This window comes from Bison bison, unplaced genomic scaffold (genome assembly GCF_000754665.1).
Source record: "Bison bison bison isolate TAMUID 2011002044 unplaced genomic scaffold, Bison_UMD1.0 scf7180017864362, whole genome shotgun sequence".
Lineage (NCBI taxonomy): Eukaryota > Metazoa > Chordata > Mammalia > Artiodactyla > Bovidae > Bison > Bison bison.
Window position 1 is genome coordinate 2,428,631 of NW_011494934.1, and position 12,835 is coordinate 2,441,465.

The following is a 12,835-nucleotide window of genomic DNA, read 5'->3' on the forward strand; positions in this document are numbered from 1 at the left end:
ATAATGTAGGCCATGAATTACAAAGTATCAAATGAGAATTGTGTCTGAACTAGCATGGGGATGATTACTATCACATCACACCACATGAAAGGACCAAAACTTTGAATCCCTCCTTTTGAGAAGAGGTCTATAGATTTTTGTTTACACAGAGCTGGTACGTTATGTCTTCATAACACAGTGCTGTTGCTACTGAGATTTGAGGGAAGTTTGAATACGGGAAAAATGGAGTATATGAATGTTGAATAATTAATAGGAGTGGTGCACAGCTGATAGACTGGAATCACCACTCAGATATTCTTTAAACACACTTCAAGCACTAAAAAGGCTAATACTCTCCTTCAGAGATGTTTCTGGATATAATTTAAATGTTTGTAATTAGTACATCTTATTTAAGATATAGTGGAGAATTATTAATACTTGAGGAGAAAGGCATGTTGTAGGGCATCTCTTTTGAATGATGATACAGTTTCCTAGAAGATACAGCAGGATTCTGGAACAGCTGGAAGAATTCTTCCTGAATCAGGAGATTTCTGATGATAAATCTCTACCATCTGGGACTGGAAGCTTTGGAGACTTCTGTCTCTGGGCTGCCTCCATCAGAGTAAAAGCAGCAGCAGGCCTGATTCCGTGGGTGCGTTTTACAAGAAGGGATTTTAAGACAAGTATTAAAACTGGGCTTAATGCTAGTACTAACCCAAAAGATACAGATTCAGTAGAGAAAGAGAAAATATTAAAAAGAACCAAGTAAAGATTCAAGAATATGTGACATAAAAACTCAAGGTGGATGAGCTCAGGAGAACAATGAAGACGACTGAGTAAAGAGTTGATATACTTGAATATAAGTCAGTAAAATTTATGCAGCCTGAGGAACTAACCATCTCAGGGACACAGGGGTAATATACACAGCTCTACTGTAAGTGCAACCGGGGTCCAGAAGGAAAAAAGGGTCAGAACAGGAAGAAGACGTTTGAAGAAACAGTGGCTGAAAACTTCCTGAATCCGGTGAAAGACAGATTAAATGTACATTAAATATACACATTCAAAAATCTCATTAACCCCAAGCAATTAGTATTAAAAAAAAAAAAAAAAAGCCTAGGCATATCATGGCTAAATCCTGAAAACTGTGGATATGGAGACAAACTTGAGAGCAAGCAGGGGAAAATGACTCCTTACAGGGAATACAATATTACAGATAACTGTGGACTTCCCATCTTAATAATCTAACCCATGAACATGAAATACGTTTTCTTGAATTTCTTTTGTTTTCTTTATTATTTTGATTTTATTTTTTAACTTTACAATATTGTATTGGTTTTGCCATATATCAACATCAATCAATTTCTTAATGTTTTGTGTTTTAAGCAAAGATATCTTGTATTTTTCTTGAAAACTTATTATTTTGTTATTTTATGCTAATACAAGTAAATTATTTTAATTCCATTTTAGACTCAATCACTTTTTAAGTATGTATTTAATACATAACTTTTCTAAGTATGTATTTTTCTTAAACATGTGCAAGAATCTTCGATTAGAAACAACTGAATTATCAATATATTCCTCCTAGAGTAAATAAGATAAATCAACAAACCTAAGAATTGTGGGTGGGAAGTAAAAGAAAATTACATACATCTCCTTTGACTTCCTTTTTGCTTAAAAAAAAATCAGTCATTAAAGACTGGAAATAAAATATGTACTAAAGTTATCATTATTAAAGTGATACAACTATGCAGCATTTTCATGAACTTTGGGGACACACGATGGATTCTGTAATCAGCTGTGTGTTCTCTAAAATTCCCATCACAGAGCCTCTCAGGATGTTCCCATAACTTAGCATAACTTGTCTCTCTCTGCTGCCATAACTACTATATGACACTTACAACTCTTACTACTACAATTTCCACTTCAGAGAGGTGAGATCATCTAGTCATTTAGAGTTCAGACTCTAGATCCAGACTCCTGTTCAAAACGTGACTCTGCAAACTATTCCCTATGTGACCACTGCGAAGTTACCACACTTCTCTTTACCTCAGTTTTCCCATCTGTAAAAGGAGGTGAAGAAGAGTTACAATTTCATAGACTTGTTTTGAAAAATAGATGAGTTAATATGTAAGACTTGTAACAGTGCTTGGCACACAGCAATGCCCAGTGAATGTTAGCTATTTTCAACTTCAAGAAGAGATAACAAAATGGAAGTATATAAGAACTTATCGACAACACAGACTCACAGATGGACAAACTTACAGTTACCAAGGGGGAAGGGAGGGAGGAATAAATTGGAAGATTAAGACTGACATAAACACACTACTATATATAAAATAGATAATTAATAATGACCTACTATATATTGTGTATCGGAGAAGGCAATGGCATCCCACTCCAGTACTCTTGCCTGGAAAATCCCATGGACGGAGGAGCCTGGTAGGCTGCAGTCCATGGGGTCGCTAGGAGTCAGACACGACTGAGCGACTTCACTTTTCACTTTCATGCATTGGAGAAGGAAATGGCAACCCACTTCACTGCTCTTGCCTGGAGAATCCCAGGGGTGGGGGAGCCTGGTGGGCTGCTGTCTATGGGGTCGCACAGAGTTGGACATGACTGAAGTGACTTAGCAGCAGCGGCAGCAGGATATACTGTGTATACTGTGCTTAGTCGTGTCCAACTGTGTGTGACCCCAGGGACTGTAGCCCACCGGGCTCCTTTGTCCATGTGGATTCCCCAAGCAAGAATACTGGAGTGGGTTGCCTGCCATTCCCTTCTCCAGGGGATCTTCCCAAGCCAGGGATGGAACCCGAGTCTCCTGCATTGCAGGTGAATGCTTTACCTTCTGAGCCATAGCACATGGAATTCTACCCCGTGCTCTGTAATGGCCAATATGGGGAAAAATCTTAAAAAGGTGGACATATGTATATGCATAACTGATTCACTTTGCTACACACTTGAAGCTAATACCACAGTGTGAATCAACTATACCCTAATAATTGTTTTTTTAAAAAATGGAAGTATAAAAATGCCTTAAAAAGATCCCAGCTGCAGCTTGATGAAGCCCTTACATCTCTTCTGTCCCGTTGCTTCTCTCAAGGAGGAGAAGTGCAGGCATGACAGGGTTCCTGATGGATGGGCCAAAGGAGGAGTAGGCTGGGTACCGGCACACAGGACCTGCTTCTTCGGCCTGAGTTCCCAGGGAACTTCATCTCTTTGTGATTACAGTGGTAAGACACTCTCCGAGGTGTCTATCTCCTAAGAGGAGTGCTCAGCTTACAAAACAAAACAAAACAAAAGCAGGGGGGAAGGGTGATGTTAGGAGAAACAAGGTATGACCAAGAACACCAAGAGCAAGCTCTATTTTTCGCCAGAGATGTGCACATATGTCTGACACAGGTAAATACCAACCCTTTAAAAGAAACTTCCACATAAGCCTCCATCATAGTAGGATTTTTTCCTCTAAAGACTGTGCATAGTCTATCAGCAGAATTCTAGAAACCTCAGAGGTACCACTAAGTGAAAATCTATAAGCTAGAGCTTGACAAGTTTCCAAAGGGGAGACCTAGCTTTGATAACACTGGTCGGGGTGGGTAGTGAGGCTTATAAGACCAACAAAGTGTGTTTAGAAAGACAGTAATAGTAGACAAGTTCAGACTTTGTCAGAAGAACAGCAAGAAGTAACAGGCACTCTGGCAAGCAAGTTCAACACATGAAAGGAGGCTCTGAGGAGAGGTCGTGGTTTGAAGAACCGTGATCCAGCTGTAGACTGCAGGAGCTCAGTTTTGAGGATAAACTAAGAAACGGGGAAGGCTGACAATGCAGGGAACCAAGCAGAGGGAAGTAAGACAGGACTCAGTTCCCATGCCTGCCAGAAAGAGGCAAGGCCCAACGTATGTTTACTGAACTAGAATGTGAGGTTAAGCAGCTCTAGAAATGTGACTGACTGAAATGAAATTATCCAGGGCTCCTGAAATCCTTGCCATAGGACGGCTGGGAGCCCAGGGCTTGAGGAAGAACTAAGCACACAAATATGGTTCAACTGACTGCTGGGAAAACAGGCAGAAGGGGCAAACCCAACTATGTGATGACACTCAAATACTGCGTGTATGACGGAGCTTCAAAATAAAGCAAGGCTTCTAAAAAAAAAAAAAGGTAGGCGATTATTTGATTAGGTTAGAGCAATGAGGACAAAGAAGGGGTGGTTTCACTGTGAAAAAATGGTGGTATTGAGCTAACAGATGACAAAAAAGTCATGTATTTATTATACTTTCCATTTTTTCCATTCAAAGGGATGATCTTCAATCTGGAGATAATAAACAATAATAAAAATAGGAGATAATATGAAACAGAATTAGAAGTTCAAATTCAGTGATTACTGGGGTAGAAAAGATATAAGTACTTTGTAAAGCTGCAGATGGGATGGAAAAATACTGTGAGAATTGAACTAATTGAACTAAATTCAATGTTTAATGAATTATATCCTAAAGTATACAAAGTACTTGAAGATTAATTGATAATATATTCATGATAACTTCTGAGAACTCAGAAAAAGGCCCTAATGGAATAGAAATGAGCAACTGATACATGGATTTCAAAAAAAAATGAAAGTAGATGTCTCAACTCATAGAATAATGTATATGTGGACACCGGGACAATTCTAGGACACTACTATGTAGAAAATTCTTGATAACTAAGAGAAACATATAGAGTCCAGGAGGAAAGTACATCAATTAATAAATATCAAGCATACTACCCTGATACAAGCATGCTCCAGGAGCTGGTGATGGACAGGGAAGACTGGCGTGCTGCAGTCAGTGGAGTCGCAGAGTTAGACATGACTGAGTGACTGAACTGAACTGATACTACCTTAACTCCTATCCTATTAAGATAGAGTTGCTATATTCAATCAAAATAAGTCCCAGACATAAAATGCATTGATTTCAACAAAGGCTCTGAGCAAGCCTTTAGGATTTCTTGTGGATACAATAGGGGCCACATGAGTTTCAGGCTGGATGAATGAACTGCCTATGAATTATATGACCGGACTGTAAGTGCAGAGCCTCCTGTAACATCATGCTACACCATTTGACCCTTTAGTCACATTTTTAATTAATATTTTCAACCAAATATTGTAAATAAAAATGTAAACCATGTGATACTAGGCAAGAGAGCTGATGCTGTGGTAGCAAAATTAAAAAAGTAAAACAAAATGATAATAATAATAAATATAAATGAACTCCCTAAGCTATAATCACTGGTCCTAACTAAGTGAAATTTAATATGGATGTATATGAAGTTATGTTTATTTAAATTCCTATAGCCTGCTGAAAACAAGAACTGCAATTATAGATACTGAACATATCTTTTTTTAATATGCTAAGAACTTACCCAAGATGCAGCTAAGGACAATTAATGTCCAGAAAAATCCAAAAGCATCCAAAAGCCCCCCCCAAAGGGAACAGTGGCACCTTCATAAAATTCATTATATTTCCTAGAAGATTTCTTCTGAAGGCTTGGACATGAGACAGGCAATGGTTTCCATGAGACTCTGTCATTTTGTTCAAGCCAATGCGACTGAGAATCTGGAAAGCTCTGGGGCCCTACCCTACAAACTTTAGAACAGCCATCTGCCTATATGCAGAGTGGATCTTGCTTATTTATGACCAACTTCTCAACGGCAGCAGATTAACTGAACAAATTTTCATTTCCTTATCATTGGGGACTGTGTGACATTTGAATGGAAGTCAAAAGTAAATAATAATAAAAACATGGCATTTTACATGCTCAAAATGATCTGAGGGGGCTGCGGAAATCATCTGCCTTCTCATTTAATCAGCTGGTTTGTATCCTTGAGTCACTGACATGTTTTTTAAAATGTACACTCACTGTTAATAAGAGGTACACCCTATGACACTTCAGAAAAGTGTGTGCTGGCATGTTCACAACTGAATTCTGTGAAACAAATTCTGAAGAAAACAGTTTGAGATCAAAGGTATATAATTATCACTGAATAACCGAGCAAGTGGTATAGATTGGTTATATGGAAGGACTGCCCTGCATATGCATTAGGTTGCTGAACCATGCCTTCTATTTCCATGATCTCTATTTGCATAACTCCACTAATGAAGGAAACTAAGTTAAACCAACTAAAAACGTCTATCAGAACAAGAACTATGCTGGTTTCTTCTAAGAATATTCTTAGAAGAATATGCTTCTTAGTAAATTCTTAGCAAATTCTTCTAATTTGCCTAAGAATTTTGATAAAAGAGTTGGGATACTCCATCCAAGAACCCAATAATATTGATAGTGGTATTCCCCATTTTTAACAGTATTTGAAAAATAAAGCAAGTAAGACTCAGAAATGTTAAGGTGACATGGTGAGTGGCGAAATCTAGTACTAAATTCAGATTTTTTAAAAACCTGAATGCCTTTTATTGTTGCTGCCAGTAATAAACCTTACAGGGTAACACAGCAACAGAGTAACAGAAAATAATACCAGTAAAACTACCCCACAGTTTATTAAGCTTTTATGTAGCACTGTACAATGCTTAGTGTTTATATATCATCTAATCTTCAAAACAACCCTAGGAGGTATAATCTTAATTGAAAAAAAAAAAAAAGAAAGAAAAAAAAATCTTAATTGAAATAAGAGGGTCTCAGTTGAGACAGAGTAATTTGTTCAAAGTTAGATATATATCCTAAGAACCAGAATTCTCTTGTGCTATTAACCACTGTATGCCTAAAGCTACCATGGAGACATAATGAATGTGAAAGACCCCAAGAGCATTCATGCAGAATGTTCAATCACTTGCCACATTTTCATAAGAATGTTATCACCCCACCGAATTAAGGAGACAACTGCGGTACTGTGCACCACCAATTTGTGTTAACAGACCAACACTGGAAACAAGCTGAACTGTGAGGTAAAAAGACTTAAATACACAGGTACAGATGGTATCAGCCTTAAGTATGGGTGGACAGTGAACCGCTTCCTACTTCCCGAAGCATATAACATTATACTTCACCCCTTTTGTTGTTCTCCTTGTTCAATCGCAAAGTCATGTCTGATTCTGTGACCCCAGGGACTGTAGCACGCCAGGCTTCCCTGTCCTTCACTATGTCCCAGAGTTTGCTCAAACTTATATCCATTGAGTCAGTGATGCCATCCAACTGTCTCATCTTCTGTCACCCACTTCTCCTCCTGCCTTCAATCTTTCCCAGCATCAGGGTCTTTTCCAATGAATCAGATCTTTGCATCAGGTGGCATCAGCTGGTATCAGAAGGTATCAAGGGAACATTTCATGCAAATATGGGCAGAATAAAGGACAAAAATGGCAAGAACCTAACAGAAACAGAAGAGATTAAGAAAAGGTTCCAAGAATACACAGAAGAACTATACAAAAAAGCTCTTGATGTGGTCATGCACCTAGAGCCAGACATCCTGGAGTGTGTCGTCACGTGGGCCTTAGGAAGCATTACAACCAACAAAGCTAGTGGAGCTGATGGAATTCGAGCTGAGCTATTTCAAATTCTAAAGATGATGCTGTTAAGTGCTGCACTCAATATGTCAGTAAATTTGGAAATCTTCACCCCTTTATTTCCCTGTTTTTCTATAGATAACATGCATTAATCATATAAAGAAAGAAAACCAAAGTCTGTTTAGAACAAATATGTGTGTGTGTGTGTATATGTTCTAAGTAATCTTACTCTAGGAAATCTGGGAAAATAAATAAACGGGCATGATAACCCTCTTCCCATAAATGTTACAAGCACATCTATAAAACTTTTGGAACAACCCAATATTCAGCCATACAAACTGTAGCTATTAATATAAATCTGGATTATCAGGATGGAGGTGACCTAGTAGCCAAGCAATTTAGAGTTAGAAATGTCCAGGGAATTGCCCTCTGGAACTAATCAAGGCTTATAAAACATATGAAGGGCCCTGCCACCTCCCTAGCTCTCCAGGGTCTGAGCAGTGTAGACCTGTGCTGTGGAACAGAAGTTGTTTTACAAAGATCTTAGAAATTCAATGTAACAAGAGTGAAGGTAAACAATCCAAACTCAATTTAAGTCAAAGTAAACAATTTTCACAGGTTCTCACTCAAATGGAAAAATACATACTACAAAAAATAAATATGCTGTATAGTTTAGAGTAAAAGTTATGGCTACATTAATTACCTAAAATGATGTGATTTTTTTGTTGTCCTTATAGCTGCACTGCACAACATGCGGGATTCTGATTGCTCAGCCAAGGATCGAACTTGTACCCCCTGCACTGAAGTGTGGAGTCTTTTAACACTGGACTGCCAGGAAAGTCCTAATATGATGTTTTTAAATAACTGGATGTGTTAAGATTCCCTATGAGGTAGGAGAATATTTATGAAAGTGTCAGGACTGTCAAGAACAGGGCACAATAAAAAACTATTTCTTTAACAAATTAAAGTTCTAATAGTCAAAAGGAAATGGTTATACGTGTATTCATTCTTCATAGCAAATATTGACTGAGTGTAGTCATGTGCTAGTACCTGAGCTAGTCCCCATTGTCACTTAGATTCAATGAAGGAGAAAATAAGATTACTTTCGCTTCAGTATTTACTTCTCTTTACAGTTGGCAAGATAAGCTTAAAAGCTTTCAAAATGCAATCCAGTTTGATTCTGATGTGAAAGGATTCTTCTCAAAAACTTTTTGGAGTGAACATGTCACTGGTGTATTTGTATCATGAATGAGGGTAGAGAACATTTGAGAAATTGAGCATTGGCTTTAAAGAAAGAGCACTGTAACAAGACTGCTGGATTAGATATAAAGCTGGTTAATATCTTACAGGACAAAGCCCTACCATAACTGCCAAGCTAGTCGTTTTGTTTTCTTTTTTTAAAGCTTTGAAAGGGTTTACGCATATATGCATTAACGCAAATGGCTATACCTAGCACAGCTTACCTGTTCAGCTGTAAAGAAATCATTTGCATCTATACTAGACAGCAATCTATGTGTTAATATGGAGTTTTACAGAGTCAGGGCTCTGATGAAGTACATTCCCAGACATTTCAATTATTCTTGGGTTACTACCCTGTTAGATAAGGCCTTAGTGTGTCACTGAGATGATCAGCCAATCATTTGCCTTATTCCTAGTCTTTGGTAATGTATCCTAACACTATATAAAGCAATATATTTTAATGCACTGTTGAATTCTTAAGAGGGAAAGAGGGATCCTCAGAAGCCAAAAGAAAAAAGAGGAAATACAGGAAAACAAGACAAAATCAGATAATTATCTTTTAGAAATGGGTATGGTGGGGATGCCTGTCAGCAAACCTGTCAGCAACCAAGTACTGACAAAACAGAATTCTCAACTAATGCCTGGGCCCTTCTAACATGCAGGAAAGCCTGAGATTCCCTAGGTTAAGCCCACAGAGCTTACGTACTAAGGAAAGGTGGCCTGGAGAACATCTACTAGCAAGACAATCTTCCAAATTAGTAATAATATTAGTGGTAGCCTAGTAATAGTCTCCTGGAAGAATGCACAAAGTCAAGCATGTTTACATGGGATCTGTATTTTAAAATTATACTACTGAGTATCCCATGAACACCAAGCTGAGAACAGCTATTTCTTCTGGCAACTAGAAGATGCAAACACAGAAACACTTTAAGATATACAGTTTGATTATTTGATGCACTTGCTACTGTGAAATGATTACTACGGTAGGGTTAGGGAACACCTCCATCATCTCACATAATCACGATTTATTTATTTTTTTTTGTATTGAGAATTTAAGATCAACTCTCTTAAGGAATTCCCTGGTGATCCAGCAGTTAAGACTTTGGCCCTTCCACTGCAGGGGTTATGAGTTTGATCCCAGATCCCTGGTTTGGGAACTAAGATTCTGTAAGCAGCGCAGTGCAGCAAAAAAAAATACTCTCTTAGCCTCTTTCAAGCATATAATACGATATGATTAACCAAAATCGCTATGCTGCACATTAGATCCCCAGAACTTGTTCAACTAATGGCTGGAAGCATGTACCCTTTGACCAACATCTCCCAAGTTCTCTCCTCATATATCTTGGTAAACGCCATTCTACTCTCTGTTTCTATGACTTCAGCTTTTTAAGGATCTGCTTATAAGTGATATCATATGGCATTTGTTTTTCTCTGACTTATTTCACTCAGCATAATGCCCTCTGGGTCCATCCATGTTGTCAAAACTGGCAGGATTTCCTTCTTTCTTATGACTGAATAATATTCCACTGCATGTACATATACCACATCATCTTTACCCATTTATCTGTAGGCAGAACCTTAGGTGTTTCCTTCTTCATCTTGGCCATTATGAATATGGGTGCAAATGAACCAGGAACACAAACACTCTTCAAGACCCTGATTCCATTTTCTTTTGGATGTGTGCTCAGAAGTGAAATTAACAGATCACACAGGTAGTTCTGTTTTTAACTTTTTGAGGAACCTCCAACGTATTTTCCATACTGACCATGTAGTTTACACTCCCACCAACAGTGCACCAGGATTCCCTTTTTTTCTACATCCTTACCAACACGTGCTATTTCTTAACTGTATTTTTTTTTAATAACAGCTGCTCTAAGTGTCATATCTTATGTGTGAGGTGATACCTCCTTGTAGTTTTTGTTTTGCATTTCCCTGATGATTCGTGCTTTTTTGCATTTCTTTTCAATGGGGATGGTCTTGATCCCTGTCTCCTGTACAATGTCACGAACCTCATTCCATAGCTCATCAGGCACTCTATCTATCAGATCTAGGCCCTTAAATCTATTTCTCACTTCCACTGTATAATCATAAGGGATTTTATTTAGGTCATACCTGAATGGTCTAGTGGTTTTCCCTACTTTCTTCAATTTAAGTCTGAATTTGGCAATAAGGAGTTCATGGTCTGAGCCACAGTCAGCTCCCGGTCTTGTTTTTGCTGACTGTATGGAGCTTCTCCATCTTTGGCTGTAAAGAATATAATCAATCTGATTTCAGTGTTGACCATCTGATGATGTCCATGTGTAGAGTCTTCTCTTGTGTTGTTGGAAGAGGGTGTTTGCTATGATCAGTGCATTTTCTTGGCAAAACTCTATTTGCCCTGCTTCATTCCGTATTCCAAGGCCAAATTTGCCTGTTACTCCAGGTGTTTCTTGACTTCCTACTTTTGCATTCCAGTCCCCCTATAATGAAAAGGATATCTTTTTTGGGTGTTAGTTCTAAAAGGTCTTGTAGGTCTTCATAGAACCATTCAACTTCAGCTTCTTCTGCGTTACTGGTTGGGTCATAGACTTGGATTACTGTGATAATGAATGGTTTGCCTTGGAAATGAACAGAGATCATTCTGTCGTTTTTGAGATTGCATCCAAGTACTGCATTCTGGACTCTTGTTGACCACGATAGCTACTCCATTTCTTCTAAGGGATTCCTGCTCACAGTAGTAGATATAATGGTCATCTGAGTTAAATTCACCCATTCCAGTCCATTTCAGTTCGCTGATTCCTAGAATGTTGACGTTCATTCTTGCCATCTCCTATTTGACCACTTCCAATTTGCCTTGATTCGTGGACCTGACGTTCCAATTTCTATGCAATATTGCTCTTTACAGCATCGGACCTTGCTTCTATCACCAGTCACATCCACAACTGGGTATTGTTTTTGCTTTGGCTCCGTCCCTTCATTCTTCCTGGAGTTATTTCTCCACTGATCTCCAATAGCATATTGGGCCCCTACTGACCTGGGGGTAGAAGGAAATGGCAACCCTGGGGAGTTCCTCTTTCAGTATCCTATAATTTTGCCTTTTCATACTGTTCATGGGGTTCTCAAGGCAAGAATACTGAAGTGGTTTGCCATTCCCGTCTCCAGTGGACCACATTCTGTCAGATCTCTCCACCATGACCTGCCTGTCTTGAGTGGCCAAGTTTCATTGAGTTTAGTTTCACTGAGGCTTCATTCAATGGCTTAGTTTCATTCAGTTAGACAAGGCTGTGGTCCTAGTGTGATTAGACTGACTAGTTTTCTGTGAGTATGGTTTCAGTGTGTATGCCCTCTGATGCCCTCTTGCAACACCTACTGTCTTACTTGGGTTTCTCTTACCTTGTTTTTAAGTTAAAACAAATCATTACCTTGCTTATTTAATGTATATGCAGAGTACATCACGAGAAATGCTGGGCTGGAAGAAGCACAAGCTGGAATCAAGATTGCCAGGAGAAATATCAATAACCTCAGATATGCAGATGACACCATCCTTACGGCAAAAAGTGAAGAGGAACTCAAAAGCCTCTTGATGAAAGTGAAAGTGGAGAGTGAAAAAGGTGGCTTAAAGCTCAACATTCAAAAAATGAAGATCATGGCATCTGGTCCCATCACTTCATGGGAAATAGATGGGGAAACAGTGGAAACAGTGTCAGACTTTATTTTTTGGGGCTCCAAAATCACTGCAGATGGTGACTGCAGCCATGAAATTAAAAGACGCTTACTCCTTGGCAGGAAAGTTATGACCAACCTAGATAGCATATTAAAAAGCAGAGACATTACTTTGCCAACAAAGGTCATCTAGTCAAGGCTATGGTTTTTCCAGTGGTCATGTATGGATGTGAGAGTTGGACTATAAAGAAAGCTGAGCACTGAAGAATTGATGCTTTTGAATTGCGGTGTTGGAGAAGACTCTTGAGAGTCCCTTGGACTGCAAGGAGATCCAACCAGTCCATCCCAAAGGGCATCAGTCCTGGGTGTACACTGGAAGGACTGATGTTAAAGCTGAAACTCCAGTACTTTGGCCACCTCATGCGAAGAGTTGACTCATTGGAAAAGACTCTGATGCTGGGAGGGATTGGGGGCAGGGGGAAAAGGGGACAACA

The 12,835-nt window shown here is 38.8% G+C and overlaps 1 protein-coding gene across 3 annotated transcripts in view; it reads right to left on the bottom strand.

Annotated features, from left to right (window-relative positions):
* The window catches only part of MEI4 (meiosis-specific 4 homolog (S. cerevisiae)), a 238,150-nt gene that overhangs the window by 96,111 nt on the left and 129,204 nt on the right, over window positions 1-12,835 (bottom strand). The window lies entirely within an intron of this gene.